This window comes from Vollenhovia emeryi, unplaced genomic scaffold, assembly GCF_000949405.1.
Source record: "Vollenhovia emeryi isolate VEMERY1.0 unplaced genomic scaffold, V.emery_V1.0 DF939162.1, whole genome shotgun sequence".
Taxonomy (NCBI): domain Eukaryota; kingdom Metazoa; phylum Arthropoda; class Insecta; order Hymenoptera; family Formicidae; genus Vollenhovia; species Vollenhovia emeryi.
Window position 1 is genome coordinate 563,797 of NW_011967204.1, and position 18,382 is coordinate 582,178.

The window sequence follows — 18,382 nt, forward strand, 5'->3', positions numbered from 1 at the left end:
TTATAGATTTTTATCTCGTATATGAAAATGATCGTATCATCCTACATTTTTACGACATATTCTCTTCGTCACGAGTATTATTTTGAACATTTTATTCTTCTTTTTCATTCATGTGTATGAAATAATGGTATAGTTACGTTTTGCAAAAATATAGTTCCACATAAATTTTAACACAAAAGAAATTAACATATTTTCATGTATAAATATACACATTTCTTGCGTAATGTATATGGCAACAGGAATTTTACGTAAAAATTCAGAGGCGAGCGTTCTTTTTCATAATCTCGATTCATCTCTCGGTGATGTAGGCAAAAGATTAATCTCCATGCGCCTGACGGTAGATATGCACACGAATAAATTTAAATCGTGGTTAAGGTCGAAACCATTGGTGGGAAAGTACCTGCAAAAAACTTCTTGTTCTCACAACAAAAGCGAAGTGTGATTGAAAGAAGCTCTTGTACGTCTACACATCGAGATCATCGACTTTCGTTTTCGTATCACTTTTTATTGCATATTATAAATAACGGTAGTGTGAGAAAATTAGATATGCACCACGATTAAATGGTATATTTAAAGAAATAACATGGAATATAATCTAAATCTCGCATAATGCATTTTATTTAAAAAAAAGCACACAGTAACTTCAATCGTATGCCGATAATCACATTTTGTCTCAAGCTATTACATAAAAATACTCCTCTTCTTTTTCAATATCCTTAAGCGCTTATTAATTCGACAGTTCATTAAAGATCTCTCGTTCATTCACACTGTATACTACTATTAAAATACTCTCGTTTATTTTCTTTTGTATTGAATTTCATAAATGTGTGTGTGTGAAGTGTACTCTTCCAATTCCGCCCGATACTTAATCGCAGATACTACAATACAAGGCAATCTGTCAATTTCTTCCGTTCCGCCGCTTATACTAACACAAATCTTTCGATAGATCTAAAGAGATAGTTTTACTAATAATATTAGATAATGTCAGAATAATACATTAACTGACAATAAAGCACAATTAATTAAGTCCTTTTTATTCCTCGTACATGATGGAACTTTGTCCAAGCAATCGGTTCGCTCGATTTGAAAAGAAACATCTGTATAAGATAATTACAATCCGTCGCGTCGAACACTCCATCGTAGAAACGAAAATAAAAGAAGTAGTCATAAGTATAGGTTTAAAGGGGACTTTAAAACGGACGATGAATATGATACCTCGTTAACTTCCGATCTCCATTCGTAATTTCGCGCAATTTCTCGCGTTCACTCTGAAATTCGACGCTCCCGTTACTTCAATAAAACATCTTCGCGGCATTTCTGCGCGTTGCAGATGCTGCATAATCGAAAATGGAGCCGCGTAATCGATCTCTCTCCCCGGTCCTCTCCTCCCTGTACCCCGGCGCGCTTTATCCTCGCGATACTACTTACGCTTCCCTTCGTCTGTGCACTGATCGAACTTTTCCTCCGGTATCACGTTGCGTTGAAACAAAAGTTCAACGGTGAGGGGGAGAGGGGGCGATATGGAAAATCAATGCCTATCGATGAGATGTACGTGCATCTCGCCATAACAGATCGAGAGAAGTTTTGAGAGATGGGGAACATTATAAAGAGACTTATTTCCACTAGGGCATGCCATAAAATGATATGGTTTTCAGAACCCGCAATAACTTCATTTGCGTTTTGTTTGTCAAGCAAATCAAATCCTAAATTACATTATGCCGCCAATTATTGTTGCGGCAGGATATTATTGCGGGATTTTCTTTAGAAGCGCATTTCTCCGTTGCTCCGTAAAAGCGTGCTTGCTTTTTACATAAAAGCTTTCGCAACAAAATCCTTTCTGACATGAAATGCACCTTTGGACTCGTGATCTCATCGAGATCGCATTTATCCACTGAGAAAAGCATCTGATCGCCAGTGCAGATATCTATTGGGAGATCAACAGGTCTTAATGGCTCCCGCAATAGCACCAACGAGTTTACTTTCTTTCCGTTCTTTCGTAATTAGCGACGTTACTCGATGAAACTTGGTCGATCTCTAAACAACGTCAACGAACTAAGAAAAGACGCGAGAGAGCGAGAGATGCTAAAGAGAAAAAATTTCCCAAAAAAGTTTATCCTGTGATGGAGAGTTTTCGGATTTAGTAGAAATCCCTGAACGCTCGTTTTACTGTGAGAGGGAATATCGAGAGTTTACATCCCATGTCAAAATAAACTTTTACAGCAATCCTACGCTTAATTCAACTGGTTCGCCCTGATTTCTCTCGGTGATAACGAAAAAAAATGTAAATACGCGATATGAAATTGTATATCACGGTATCAGATGCAAAGTGGAAATTAGCGAAGTCGCCGGTGCTAGAAACAAAAGGATTGTGAAAATATGAACGATTCTCATCATATGAAAAAGAAATATGAGTAAATTTAAAATTAGACGATGTACATAACATTTGCAATTTGTCAGCAAAAAATTAATTTGAAAATGTCAAAAGATTGTAATCTTTACAAGTGCAGAAGTTATGATATTTGTGTGTACGTATGTTTTTGCATGCAAGTCTGAGACTGCTTTTTAGATAAACTTGGAAAATTAGAAGACTCTTCTAAAACAAAATGTTCACGGTGAAAGAAATTAAATTGGTTTTCAAAAAGTTGATGAAAAGAATATTGTTAAAGATGTTATGTAAAATTTATGAATTTTGTTAATTGAATGTCCTTTATTGCAAGTTCATAAATTATTAAATTAAAGTAAATTAAATGCATTCACAGGAATACTATAAAGTGTAACATCCACAACAGATGCAATGAAGAGAATTTATGAGCTTTGTCCCGATCGAATGAAGACTTTATTTCCAATTTTCTTCTTGAAAGACGATTGCTCTTTATCGATATTGGATGTGCTATAAGCATAGCAAAAACTCGACGCTTCATCGCGGGAGAACCCTAGGACCCGATCTTAGAGAAAGCTTCCAATTAACAATTATGGCGGAAAATGACTGAATGGACTTTAAAATTGCGTAAGATAAAAGTGAACGTAAATTCGCTACCGCTTTTATTAGGCAGGCGATATTACGTGAAAGGGGTATTCTCAAAAAGTCGAATAACCAATATCTAAAGCGCGATGCGTCGTCTCTGTTATGGAAATTGGCTGTACCCGATATCATATATTCTCACGGAAAATCCTAGGAAGTGCCAGCCATGGTAAACCGATCGTATCGGATGAAAATTGCAAGCGGTACATCACAAGCGACGTGACGTTAATGGACTCTAAATAATTTTATACGTATCTAGCAACCCAATGATACAAGAATAAATATATATATATATTAATTTCGAAGTGGTGAATTACTCTTCTTAGAATGTAATATAAATTTGAAATACGGATTAAAAGCTAATGTGTAATAATATTATTATTACTACTTCTAACTTGAGTAAATCAATGTTGTGCATTTGCTTTTGTTTTACTTTGCAAGAGCAGTTTGTAAAAGTAAGAATATTGTTATACTTACGTTGTTTTATAAATGTTTCTAAAAGCTTAATCCAGGTATCGAAAATATAACTTTTTTCTATATTTTGAATATGAAAGATTTTTTTGTCTAATTTTTGTATATAGAGAGAAAATTGAAAGAATCTTTTCTGAGATTATACATATATGGCGCAAAATTATAGAATTGCTTCAAACCATCACGATACACTCACCTAATTTACTTTATACATACAAAAGTTGCACACATATTGCATCGTGTTTCTTGAAAGTATTGAATTATTGCATTTTAAATCTCACTTTTAAGATCACCCCTGTCACAACACGAGATAATTACGTATTAAAACAGATTGCGTGCTCGACCCTTCGGAACGACTGGCAGAACAGCTATTATTGGTGAAGGAAACTACCGCTTCGCAACTGCAACAGCTTCCACAATCTCGGAAACGGAAATAGAGGCGAGCGTACAACGCAACGTCGCCGATAAACAATCCGCACGACAATTTATAATTTGCGACGTCATAGTTTTACAGTGTCGTTAAGGTACGGCCGTTGTTTCACGAAGACGACGTTAAAAGGAACATTTATGGCGACCGGTCGTGTCTCGTATAATTCCGTGGCGCTTGCAATGACCAAGTCAAGTTCTGTATAAGAATGAAATAGACTAACGATCTCGTATAAACGTCCACTTGACCACGTCACATCAAGATATATTTTTCATTGTTCAACTTGCAATTTTAAGTTTACGGTTGAGATGGCCAAGTGCGAATTAGATTTAACGATCCTATAGCTTACAATATACGGTTTCTTATTTTATTGTAATCTAAAGATCATATTTAATTTTTTACTTTTTTAATATTCTACTTAGACTTGTCATACTTCATGATTGTATCATTGAAAAACTTAATGTCATTTTGATGAAATTAAATGTTAAGCCAGTGGCACACGATACTATTTTGCCTGCTGAATTGTTTGCGAGAGCCAATCAGGATTTAGTCACCTGATCTAAAAACTCTGCATCCTTATTGGCTCTTGCAAGAAATCCAGGAGGCAAAATATTGTAGTACACGCGTAAAATAATATTATAAATATTACAATCCGAAAAAAAAACGTATGATTGAATAGTTAATATTATGTGATATCTTTTGAAAAACTATGCAACACTGGATTATTTCCTAAAAAAGCAGTCGACACACTACACTAATATCAATCTCTTATCTTGCGAGAATGTCGATACTTCGAAAGTGGAACAAGTAATACTGTACTATTCTCTTGTTGAATGTGTCGTAGGAGTCATCAGTCCACAGATTACTACTGGTTGGCCTAATTTCAGAATATTAATATAGAGAGTTAGATGCTGCGTGTGTGCACAAGAACTCGTGCGTGTAAAAGCGCGCCGTGGTGAAAACCGAAATGCATAGCTCGAGAATGTAATCCTAATCGGTCATGGCAAGTCGCGTTATGCTTAGCTTAACCCAACCAAATCGCTCGAAAGTTAGTTTCTATGGGACACCAGTTGAATTGTAACGTCGCATGCTGGAGAGCCGATCGTACATCTCGTTAAATGCAAAGTGTAAATACAATGTAATTAGGAAAATGCCAGTTACTAATCCGATATGCGTTCGGCATTATATGTATTCTCCTTATGTAAATGTTAAAGACAGTAATTGCGACATTAATGGCAAAATTAATTTGTCTTCTGCAATATTCTATAAGAAGCCACTTAATTCGCTATAATTCGTATGAAAATATTTATTTCAATTGCGATATTAATTAATTTGTCCATTCATCTGTATAATATTTATATAGTCTAAATACATTTATGGATCTTTCTAATTAACGTAGAAAATAATCCCCACAGAATTTTGATGGTATATCATTCTAGACAGTACCAGTGGAGCATACGTATATTTTTCTTGTATTCAAATTTGTGTTACAGTATTTCTTCCAAGTCATTTTAGAAGAACTCTTGACAAAGATAACGATGATCACATAACTTTTTCAAGAGCTGTTTCTTTAAACAAGACATGAACTACTTGTATCCATACGCGAGCTCTTCTTTTCTCCTTTTTTCTCTCTTTCACCAAGTATACAAAAAGTGATACTAACAATTTCTTGCAGCTGAATCAGTATACATACATGAAAAATGTATCGCTCCAAATAACGAGAATCGTACCATAATCTTGACAAGCTCGTTTTCTGCTGATTTCAACTCGTAGTTGTTGATTCATGTCCGCATATCTGGTTGCATTCCTTTCGGTACAGTCTGCAAGCTCTTCGAGTAAAGCGTAACAGCCATTTTCGGTCCCGCAAGCCCGCATATTCGTGGAATAGTCATGAGTATTGCGGCGCCATAGACATACCGTATATCGAGTATATTTGGCGGGAAAATGAGGAAATACGGAGTGGTGGTCTGTAGATGAAACTGCCAAGAATCCATCATCAGCGATGATGGATTCATAATGATGATGGATCATAAATATGTTCCCGTAAAACGAGATAGTCAATCAAATCTGCCGCCATAAAGCGAGCTTTGATTTTACAAATCGAAGCAGTTGTACAAATAAGATCGGATGTGCATGCAGATAAATTTTACTAGCACTAAATTTTATTGCTACGTCTAGAGCGAAAGAATTTTAAGATCAACAAGTTTTCGTATTACGATTCAGTGTATACACTCGGGAAAGAACTCTAATTATATATAACATTATTATATCTGTGGACAACGAACGTTTAAATGTCCTAACAATGGAATATAATATATAATATTCAATTTATTAAAATTCTTATAATTTGCTTTTACTTTCTTCGTAACATTTCTAATCTAATTCTATTATTCTAGAAAAACACATGTTTCTATGGAAGTTACTGTTAGAAAGTATTCAGAGCTTTTCGACAGTAACATAATAACAAAAACATCTAAAAATATCCCCAATATGATATCATTAAAGAAGTATTGTTTAAACAAAGATATGAGCATGAGACGAAATGAAGAAAATGTTAGATGTCAATCCTAATGCTGAATTGTTAATATTTTTGAAAATAAGAAAGCATACAATTTTTTTATATGTCAGTCCATATTTCCACCTGTGCTTTTATCATTTAAACACGTGTAATTCTCACTACGCATTGACATTTAGTCTTTTAAACTTTATAGATTGTAAACTTTTATTTCATTTTTTGTAGTTTGTTAAAGAGTTACAGAAGGGCGTAAATTTTTCCTATATTTCTCTCATATTTTTCTATGTATAAAAGATGTATTTATAAGTTATAAAACTCATATAGAATAGTGTCGATCGATATTATAGATTCAATAAATGGTAACTGCGCAATAATTTAAGAAAATGATGATTGTCGAGTGTCTAAAAAAGAAAGTCTCAACGAAATTACTTAATAACAAATAGACTAATCAATCATGAAACGGTAGTTAAGCATAGAATCGTTCGACGTGCTTTCTATCAGTACAATAAACGTCAAACTGCAAATCTCATTTTTATTTCAGAGTAAAGAGAAATAAAACGTTATTTGTTTCATTAAAACTGTGTCAACAATTTTAAAGCACAAATTTTAATAAAAGAGAAGAAAAACCAAAAATATTTTTTAGTATCTTTTGAACTGAATTAATACATTTCACATGAAAAACATTTCGAGAGTTGCGAAAGATTTTTACTGTTTTATTACGAGTAATTTGCTTTTACAGACAATAACAACAACAACAACAACAGCAATAACAACAACAATAATTAACTCCTGTTAATATTAATTCAGTTAAAGTTGTGGAAGGAAAATATCTTTCATTAATTGATATGAAATACATATGCAACATATAATGTACATATGTTATATACATATGTAACATAATAATGCGTGTACACAATATACATAAATGCAATATGCTGAAAAGTAGAAATAACTAAATTAACGATAATTGCACAATTTATAAAGCACTAATGATTCTAAATTGCTCATAATAGTAATAATAATAACAACTCATTAGCAGTAATACCATAATGAAAATTATGTCATAATTAATGTGAAAAGTGCAATGTTTCAACATAGTCTATTTATTTAAGCTAAAACTAAAAACAGCTTAACTAATTTAAAAAATTTTAACAATGGATGCTATTACAATCAATTTACTAATTGTCTAGCTGTAATACCATGATAAGATATAATAAAAATCTGCTTGACATGCGACTGAACAAGATAAATTAAACCTATTTATTGAAGATAATATTATTAAGTGAATATCACAGAAAAGAATGTAACCAAATTCCGAAAGGTTTTGCAAAATAATTACAAAAGATATCTTGATGCAAAATAAAGAAGTCGAGCGGCTATTAATCTATTGCCTTTTATATTATAAACTCCTTGTTAAAATTCATTTATATTGTCAGGTAATCATACACACTGTTCAGTTCGACAAAGAAGAATCAAGTCAAGTCTGAGATACCAGGCAAAGTGAGATTCGTACTTCGAAGCTTGGTATGCGCAAAGGCACGCACGGGACACAAGTAACATTCGTTTCGTACCGTTTCGGGATTGCAGCATTCCGAAAGGAAGTCAACAAAACCATGTAAGCGTGGTTGTAACGTGGTGGACGAGATTTGAAACAGAAAAAGGGGACATTGACAGTCAAATATTCAGGAAAATCGTGAATTCCTCTATACCCTTTTAAATCCCTTATGCGCCGGCCGTTACGTTACGCTCGTCAGTAACTCTTTTGAATTATTCACAGATTTAATTTTAAATAAATAATGTATGGCAAAAAATGTTACAAAAGATTTGTCTCAATTGCTTATCTTTTATGAAAAGACAAAATGGCTGTGACATCGGACTTTGTTTAAGTGAAAATATAGAAAGAATTAGAGATAATTATCAAAGTGAATTAAATCCTAAATGAAGTGCAATATCTTGCAATTAGATGACTAAAATGTCACTATTCTTGACACATTTTTTCCTCATAAGGCATTTATCTCAATTAATTGATCTTCATTCTAAATTTGACAATATATTTTACATTAAATAAATAGAATTCAGAAATCATGCAATTACATTTAAAATTATATAAGTGGAAAGAATATAAGACAGTACAAAATTTGCATGTAAGCCAATAGAAATGATTAAATCATATGTATATCAATTTCGCATTTTTACTGAGAAACTAAATTGACTTCTGTGTATGCAAATGGAAATGTCATCGACAGATAATAGAAACATTAGGGTCTTTCAAACCTTTGCAAGCAGACACTTCTCTTGGAGAAATATACCTTAGAAAATCTTAAAATTTTACTTTAGAAAAATAAGAAATATGAAAAGTCAATTTGGACACTTTAAACTTTTATTTAAGGTAACCTTAAAACTTGCTTAAAAAATTTAAAAGAAAACTTTAAGAATTGTGAAAAGTATGTAATATAATGTATAATACCGCGTGTGGTTTTCTTCTTACGAGAAAGTGCCATGCCGTGCGACCCTCTAGCGGGAACTTCGACAGGCTTAGCTATCTAAAAATTACTTTAAGTCCAAAATTACTCTAAAATTTCTTAAGTAAACTTTTAATTTCTCTAAGTAAATTCTTAGATTTCAAAGATTACTTTTAAAAAGTTTAATTTAATTTAAAGTGTATTTTCCTAAGAGTTATTCGCATACTTTTTTCATTCACTACTAAGAAAAAGGTAAATTTTCTCCACTTTTTATTGCATACACGTACGATTTACGTCAAGGTATCTTAATCATGATTTTTTTCGTCGATAGCATAATAAAGTCGTTTACGGCGAGAGCCGCGGGAAAAATGATCTAAATGCACAGTGGTAGAACCACTTGGGCTAATTTCTTCATTAACCTCACGGCACAATGGAGCAATGCTCTTTCATAAGCGCGCAACGAACTACTCGTCCGGCACAATCTAGCCGCGATATAGCACTTAAGACCACCTGACGGCGTGGCTTAATTTTCGTTTCATTAGGCTACCACTAGTAGTTTGTATCATGCTCTTCGACACTGAAAGCAAAGTATCACGCAGAGGAAAGCATAATACAACATAACTGAAGAGACACGGTCGTTATTATAGCAGAAATTACCCAGGCTGAATTTGACTGAAACCATTATTACACAATTTTTAACTCTTATTTTAACAAATAACTGCGAGCTACATGAACAGCACCTTAACACGTTGTCGACGGACAGTGTTTTTCTTTATACAGAAACTAATTAATGATTATTTTTCACGCAAGCCAATCTTTCGGAAAAATCACATTTATTAATGTGCAAAAGATCAGAGGAAAAACAAACCACAATAAAAAGTGAAGAGAACGCAATTACAACCCAATAATAAAAACTTCAATCATTTTAAACTCCAACAATTTTGCGAGAATTTAAACATTTTGCACTATATGCCTCTCCAAATACGAGTGAACTCATCGCCGGTCAATAACATTCGGGCAATAAAAGACGAGCTGATCACCAGTTAATAATATATTAATTGTTGTTGCGAGTCAAAAGATTTAAAAAAAAAATGTTTCGCTTACATAGAAAGTTGTCTCTCGTAATTGGGATGTGATGTAACTGTCGGGTAAGATTTTATCAACTTCACGCAACTGAGAAAAATTCATGAACCATCGTGGAATTGATGATGATAAATGAACGAATAGATTTGAAGAGCGATACTAAGATTATCTTTGCAGAGTTTTTTCCATTTGAAACAAGCTCCTTTAAAGCTTTTTCCAATAGACGTTCTCGATTCTGATGTTATCTCCGTAAGTCTCGCTCGTCTTTAACCGTATCCAATAGCGGTCTAGAAATCTTAGCGGAAAGTACAAAGGATTTCACGATGCTTTGGGCGACTCTGCGTCGACAGGAATTTTTCCTGCGGAAAGTCGCCGTTACTCCTAGGAATTGGCTCGGGTATATTTTGAACTATTTGCAACTTTGACGTAGCACGTACGATTATTCTCTATGACATGATATTTTTATAGAATAAAGCATACCAGGGGAAAATCCTGAATACTGCAATAAATTGGATATTGTATATTATATCCTGCTGCAGAACGTTAAACTTTTGTTGTCTGTAGACATCAATATATATGTAATATATATTTAGAATTATTTTCTATGTGTAAAGACAAACATTGATACCCGAGAAACAAATGGAAATATTCCATTATATATGTCTCAATCGTGTATCTAATTATATACAATTCTAAAATCATCAGATCTTCAGAGATCTAACACTTTTATCGAACATTCAACGTTATTATCTATTGAGATCTAATTATGTCCTTTTAGGACATTTAATTATAGATTTAGTTAGATCTCGATAGATAACCTCGAGCATTCAAAGAAAGTGTCCAATCTCTGAGGATCTAATGCTTTTTAGAATTGTTAATCTCATGAGATATAATTAAATGTTACATGATTGAGACGTATATAATATAATGAGATTTGTCCATTTTCTCCCGGGTAATGAATTCTTTTTATTAGAAACCTTAGGAACAAAGCCTAGGTAACTTGGAGTATTATAAGACGTTACACAATGGGAAAGGGCTCCTAAGCTACTTACTACTACACATTTAGGTTTATACGTATATGTATATATGCACAATGTTGTAGTAAACAAAAGAAATTGGAGTAATTTTGTATAGGGTAGGCAAATGTAACTAAACAAACTGAAATAAGAAGAATAGTAAGACAGAGTACAAAGCGCTTGAGCTAAACTAATCCAAGGACAACGAGAAATGTACTCGTTGATCCTGTACCGCTCTCTCGCGACGCCATTCAGAAATGTCAAGCAGGTCCCAACATTACCAACGTCATGCAAGATTTAAATTCTTTTTGAAATGTAAGTTAACAATATATTATCTGAAATATAGTATCTGCACGTTCAATAGTAGACCGCTATTGAAAGTAACTGACGTGCAAAAAAAATTGTATAAATCTAATGTCCTTGCAATAAATCTAGCGATTATCCTTTTTTAAATTTGTCGAAATATGTACATTACATGATTGGTTCAATGGTTATTTTGAAAACTTGAATGCGCAATCAACTGATTAAAGTGCTGAAACATTCATAGCACGGCGAGTATAATAGTGTCCGATTCAGGATGCGTCAGGCGTGATGGAAGTGACCAATGGATGGAAGTTACCACGTGAAATTTTTATGGATCGAAAGCACGTATGGGAGGTGGGGCCACTATATCGATCGGATCAAAGTTTTGTCGGCTTTCGATTTTTTGAACTGGCATTAGATCGTTTATATGGGGCTCACGTGATCTTTCCAAAGAGAGAGAGAGAAAAAAAACGAAGGGAGAGAGAAGACACAAAACAATCTGCCGTGAAATACATTCCAGATCATGTATATAAAGCATTCTGAGTTTAAAAAGTTTTCCATTAGAGGAGAGTGGAGTGAAAGCGGATATAGGCGAGTCGGACGGAACTTGCCGTCTATTTTCGAGCGAAGTGCTACGAAGTGTACTCAAGAATTAATATGTTTTAAATGCAAAGCAGCTTGTCTAAAACTCATTGGACATTAATTATCTACGTTTACTTCTTCCTGTAAAAATTAATGACGTAGTTATTTTAATTTTCACATAGTTAGGAAATAAAACAATTCTGCTATACTGAAAAATTAGCCCAATTAATGTTTTCTTAAAACAAGGAGCTACGCGAGAATGTAATTGGTTTAAAATTTATATTAATATCTGCATGTATGTATATTGCGCTAACAAAACTGAATGATGTTTTTCAAATATATTGTGACACTGCAGAACGCCTGTGGTACCTCAACCAACTGTACGCGCGTGCAATACGTAAATGTAGAGATAAGGGATCGATAAACGAGCGTGTGCGTGCGGAAAGTGAACGGCAGCAGTTTACGATCGCGCCCGTCGCGTAATTGATCGGGTCCATTGAGTCAAGAATGCGAAGCTCTAAGTGGACAATGCGTAAAAGTATTTTATTGCCGACCGATTGATTGCTATAAAAACGTTTTACTGCCAGTTAAACGAGGATGTTTACGCAGCGCACCGACATATATACATTATCTTATCGAACGTATCCGTATCTACATTCACGACGGTGATTTTCGCGGATGCGCTAGTCAAGTTTCGAACGAACCTTTAAAACCTCAGAACCTCAAAACCTTTTTTCCAATATTATATATTGAAATGAAAAATTGCTCCTTTATTTCTTCAATTGAGAACTGTGCAAAAAATTTGAATAAATATTACATTCGCGTCATTAATTACTTGAGAAGGAAATAGACTGTGGGCGATTAGATAAATATTTAATTTTAGACAAACTGAATTTAAAATCCGTAGTTCGATAAGTGTCCCAAGTGTGTTTCTTGAAGATTTCGCTTAACAGCGAGCCTCGCTCTTATCATATCTCAGAAATAAACTTTCGAGTCGAAAACAATTTGCCGCGCGACGCCAAGCTAAACAACATCTCATCGATTTGGAGAAACGTACCTTACTCTCCAATTTGTTCTCCACTTTCTCTCCTCTCTCTCTCTCTCTCTCTCTCTCTCTACCCCTCGCCCCTCCCCTTCCTCTCTTTCTCCGCAATAACAGCGAGAACGTCGATTTCCGGCCAACATACACCCCATGAAATACTCATGAGCGGCGAATAAAAATTCTGCCGCGCGCTCGTTTGCACACGCAAAACCCGGCTAACGACCGACCGGGACCGTCCTTAATTACGCATTCCCCGCGTACGCGGTCTCCATTCTTCCCGCGTTTCGCGAGGTGCCGCGAAATTTCCCTGCCTCGCAGAACCGAGCGGCGGCAAAGCTGAGAGATCGGCGCCGTCTCCGGAAAGCCGGATGACGGATACGCGCTCCTCCAGCACGGCGCAGAGCGGCCGGATGAGAAGAAAAAAAGAACAGAGAGAGAGAGAGAGAGAAAAGAGAAATAAAATAAACGGCGGCGACGCGATTATTCGGTAGAAAAGCTTCGCAGCGGCGGTGCCAAAAGGAGACTGCGCTTTCCGTCTCCTTCGCCGCCGCTGTCTTCCTTCGCGACAATTAAGCTTAACGAGGCGCTGTTTGCCGGACATATTTGAGGCGGCTTCCCACTTATTAGCGCCGGCACGGCGCTAACTCTCCGCGGCGCGGCCCGTGCGGATCGTGCGTGTTTGCTCACCGTCGTGTACGCACCGACGCGCCGACGAAGACGAGCGGGCCACGGGAATAAGCGACGACGGCGACTAAAGGCTGCTTCTGAGCCCGCCTCGTCTCCGCACGAGGTGCGTCATGCGTGCGTACACGCGCGAGCCGACACCGAGCAAACAAGCGTCATTTGCATACGCGGCTTCTTAGCCTTTGCTTAATTAGGGGAACGCGACGCATCATCGTCGCACCATAGCTTCTGCCTCTCTCTCCCCGATCGCCATACCGCCTCGGATTCTCTCACCTGAGCTCCTCGGGTATGGGGAGAGTGAAAGTATTAAGAAACCCGACGGACAAGTTGATCGTATTCTACCAAACACGCCCCTCGCGAATTTTACTCGCGATTCCGTGTTCACATTATGGAAATTAGTTATGCACCGTCGATCAAGAGAATAATTGTATTCTTTATGAAGAGTTACAGCGTGCCAGAGATTTTATCAAATAAAATTTGTTGATAATTTTAGCGAAGATATATTTTCCAATTTATGTATATTGACGGAAGCAGCGTAGAATCTGTTTATCTTCAGCCATGTTGACCATCGATCGAGCAAACTTTGATATGTTTATCTTAAGCTGTGTAATAGTAAGATGTGTATATAACAAACAAAGCAATTATACCGACAAAATAGATAATTTTGGAAGAGCAAAGTCCCGAGAAAAGGCGGTTTACTTTCAAATAGTTGCAAGTTCAGGTGACGACATGTCAGTAGTCTGTTATATCAATTGGCGTTTTGTTCCACGTGTTTCTCAATTTGTAAGAAACGTTACGTCTGATTCGTCACACTCTTGATGTTACTAATGTTACAGAAAAGTTGTGGTCATTAGAGCAGAAGTGATCGCAAGAAATAGGCGGTAGATTGTGCAGGAAGGATGACGCAGAAAGGAGCGCCAGTACCAATGAGTTACGATTGGCAAACATCGGCAGCGTTTCCTCGCTCTGATACGCGGCGCCTCGTTGATCATTGTTATCTACAAGTTCTTTGGAATACACGAAAGATTGCTGCGAGAGGGAGGATGAGTTCCTATTTCTTTCTCCATCTTCGTTATTTCTCCTCGTACCTCGGTCGCAGTTTTATCTCGCGGTCAAATCGTTCCTACCTACGAGCCGAATATAAATGCTGTCCTACAATCGCTATGAGGAACATCCAGAGTGATCGCTATGCAGCGTCTCGCTTCTGGTGTAAAGAACATGAGAAACGTCTCTTTAAGCCTTCAATAGAATTATCAGCAATTGGATTGGCAGTTTAATAGCTAAATTATTACAGACCAAGTGAATGTGAAGTTAATCGGGCGTGATATTTTTCTCGTGAAGCAAAGTGGAAACATCGTGGGATAATAAATAAGCAAATAAAGATTCGTATCGCACCTAATATGATTTATTATTGTTGGCCTAATCAATAGAAGTTAGCAGAATTACACAGAGTCTTCATGAGCCAAAATATAGATAATAAGATAACTTTTTATGGTATATTAAATCATGACTGATATCATCAATAAAAATAAATAACAGTGAAATCGAACTAATTCTAAGCGGGAAAAAGAATGAAATATTAAAACAATAGTATGAAAAGTATTTTCCTCAAAACAGTACAAGTGAATCAAAAAGCTCATGAAAAAAGATTCGAAATATCGATTTGTTAAAAAATAAATGAGCTTAAAACTCATACATTTTGGTTACTAGAGAGAGTCAATTCCCCTGAGCAACATAACAATTTAACGTAACAGTAGAATCAATTTTTTCGCTATTTCTCAAAATCTATCAACGTTTTCCATTTTATAAAAATTTTTTGTAACTTTACCTTTTTTGGTTGTTAAGAGAAATGTTCAAGTTTTAATTTGAACTTTGTTTTCTCTCTAAAAGTCTATCAGTGATTATTCACTGTTTTCACTGATAATCCACTAATTGATTGGTAGAGAGTTTATCTCAATACTATGATTTTTTGCTGACTGTCATCGCTATTGAAATTTTTTTGAAGTTAAATAATTGTACTACAGTTTTATGGTCTGTTTTTTTACAAGTAAATGTGAATAGAAATATAAATAAGAATAATTATATTTATAATTTGTTATTAGCAAGTTCGCCAAGGATTAAAGTAGGACGTGTCAATGCAAATTGTTATCTACAATGCAATGGATGGTATTTTTTTCCTTTAACATATTATTTCAGAAATGAGTGAAACTTATATTCTTTCTCTGAGTTCAAAATTTGTTCCCAGTCAAATGTATCGATTGAATTTAAGACAGAATTAATGACAGAAATGACAGAATGTCCTGAAAAGTCTAGCTTAATGTTACTTTTGTAGTTACTTTACTCACCTTGCTATATGTTACTTTCGTTTTATCTTTAGTTCTCCTTTTGCCTATCCGAAATAGCATCACAAACACTGCAGCATGGTATGAATATTATTGTTAAAAGAGTGTGGAGTAATGGCCTTATGCACCTTGAACTTCCTAAATTTGTCCAAGCATCTGTAACCAATGGTAAATTCATTTTGGTTAATTGTCAATGTCGCCGCTTTTCAAATGTTCTTAATGTATAGGATAAGTAAGAAGTTTTTTGTTACTGTTTTTTTCATCACCTCAAGTATTTTGTCATATTTGTGCTACAATTACATGCACCACTGAATAGTCTTCTTAATCTTAAATTAATTCCTTTAAATATCCACTCAAAAAGGTGGACCGTTACTTTTAACGAAATATTAACGCAAAATTCCATACTTTTTTTGGTGAAGTATAAGATAGGAAAACAGAATCATCGAAAGAGAAATGTTTGAAATAGAAATTTTTTTAACAAAGAGCAAACTAAACAATTCGAAACTGTTATTTTCTCTCTAACCAACCTTTATCAACTGCCACAAGATAAGTACCCTTTACATTCTTGTAGGCAGAGCACTACTTTTCCATTCTGTGTTCTAAAAAAAAACTGGAATTTTCCATTTTGCTAGATGACTTTTTCTCCCCCTCCCCCGTTTACAATTCCAACCTTAGTTTTTTTCATAAAGTTAAAATTTTTTAGTAACTATGTCAACTCTATTTAACTAATATTCATTTAAGATTAATAAAAAACTATTAAAGTTAATAAAATTTACTTAAATTATATCATTGGTTTGTGAAACGCGATTCAAAAGAAACCGTTCAATTCTAACAAATTACATTCGCAAAACAAGTTACAACTGATGTTTTTTAATCAACGTCTGGTTTTGAACAAAAAATATCGCCCTACGCGCGATATTCAGGGTAGTTCCTAGAAAAATGTGTGTGTCACGCTCGTTTTTCAAGAGGACATAAAAGTCATCATATCCAGTCATTGGTCGAGCACAATGTGCCACCAACGTGGAAATCAGAATCTTCGCGGTAGGTCCACGTAAGAATTCCACAATATTTTGTCGTAGCCACAATGGTGCTAACGAATGTCCTTTACCCATGGGATTTTCGTCTCGAGAAACCGTCTCGAGTTTCCCTGACATCATCACTCCCCGGAAGTACGGCGGCGTTTTTGAGCCATTATTCAGCAACCTACCTAAAATAGAACAAGATTCCTTGCGTAAACTGCCGCAGCAACCATCGCTAGGTTTTAATAAAACTTGGATAGCATTAATATGATCGGCACTCTGAATGATATTAATTGCATGTCCAAATTCTGTTCTTTTTTATTGAGCTGCCCACAATAAGGTAGGCGAGACAATAAAAAGAAAAATCGTTGGAATTAAAGAATAGTTACGGTCTCTTGCGAATGGAACTGAAGCTCTCTCATGATAATGCAAAATGCGATAAGTCAGCTCGGCAGAGCCAGAGTAGATTTAAGAGTAGACTTCACGCGTGTATGACTTAAAATACTTTAGAGCACAAAGTGCCGCGCCTACTAGTAGTTCGGTGATAAAGGTGTAAGGATATCATTTAATACTTCTTTTCATTACTGCAGTAAAAGCGCGTAACATGATTACGAGCAACATTTACTGCGGCCGAACGAGCAGTTAACTGTACATCGTTTTCACAAGCGAGCGGCTCGTAATCATGCGTGGTTTTATGAAAGCAAAGATTCTTTTTCTCACGGTTACTTTGACGTGTCTTTTATGAGCGCGAAGCAGTCGCGCAGATTTAATGCCTCTTATAAAGGAGGATACGTAATTAACGAAAAGTCCGCGCGCACGCACACGCACGCGAACATGGCGGAGGCACGTGCTATGTCGCCGATAATATGACGAGATTGCTTGTCAAAAGGTCGGGGAGATTCGTACTTCAGTTAAAATTATTTTGAAGGAATAAAAGGCAGCGGAAATATCTTGGACTATTGCGCAAATAAAAGAAGGGCTTAATTAAAAAACGGGAGATACACAAACGTGTATATGTTGAATACGCCTATTTATGTATTGTACTTGGGCAATCATACAGATTCTAAATTGTATTTACCTACTCCCTAAAGTTTTTGGAGTGAAAATAGAAGTGAAATTGGTGAGACGTCCGCCTAGAGTGTAGGGAGGTCCAGGTTTAAACCCTGGTAGGGTTAATATTTTTCGCAACATATTTTCTCTAATTAGAATTGCCAGTTGCGTCGTTTAACAATTTTTCTACATTGAAAATAGAAGCATGGAGTGAAATATTCGCTCTATCGGAGTAAATATTCCCTGTAACAGAGTGAACATTTCACTCCCTGGCTCTACTTTCACTTCAAAACTTTAGAGAGTATAAATAATTTTTATAAATACAAAAGGAAAAGTAATTGCACAAAATTTTTATTGTATCTTA

At 35.4% G+C, this 18,382-nt stretch overlaps 1 long non-coding RNA gene across 2 annotated transcripts in view; it reads right to left on the minus strand.

The window, feature by feature from the left end:
- Nucleotides 1–16,957, minus strand: part of LOC105564567 — a 37,197-nt gene extending 20,240 nt beyond the window's left edge. The window contains exons 1-3 of one of the 2 annotated variants that reach the window (XR_001009135.1): nucleotides 16,477–16,957; nucleotides 15,953–16,105; nucleotides 15,453–15,592 (exon numbers count right to left, since the gene is read on the minus strand). This is a non-coding gene — a long non-coding RNA (uncharacterized LOC105564567). Of the gene's footprint in view, nucleotides 1–15,452; nucleotides 15,593–15,952; nucleotides 16,106–16,476 lie in introns of those variants that run through there. The other variant, XR_001009134.1, reaches the window with a different exon arrangement.
- Between the last annotated feature and the right edge of the window lie 1,425 nt (nucleotides 16,958–18,382).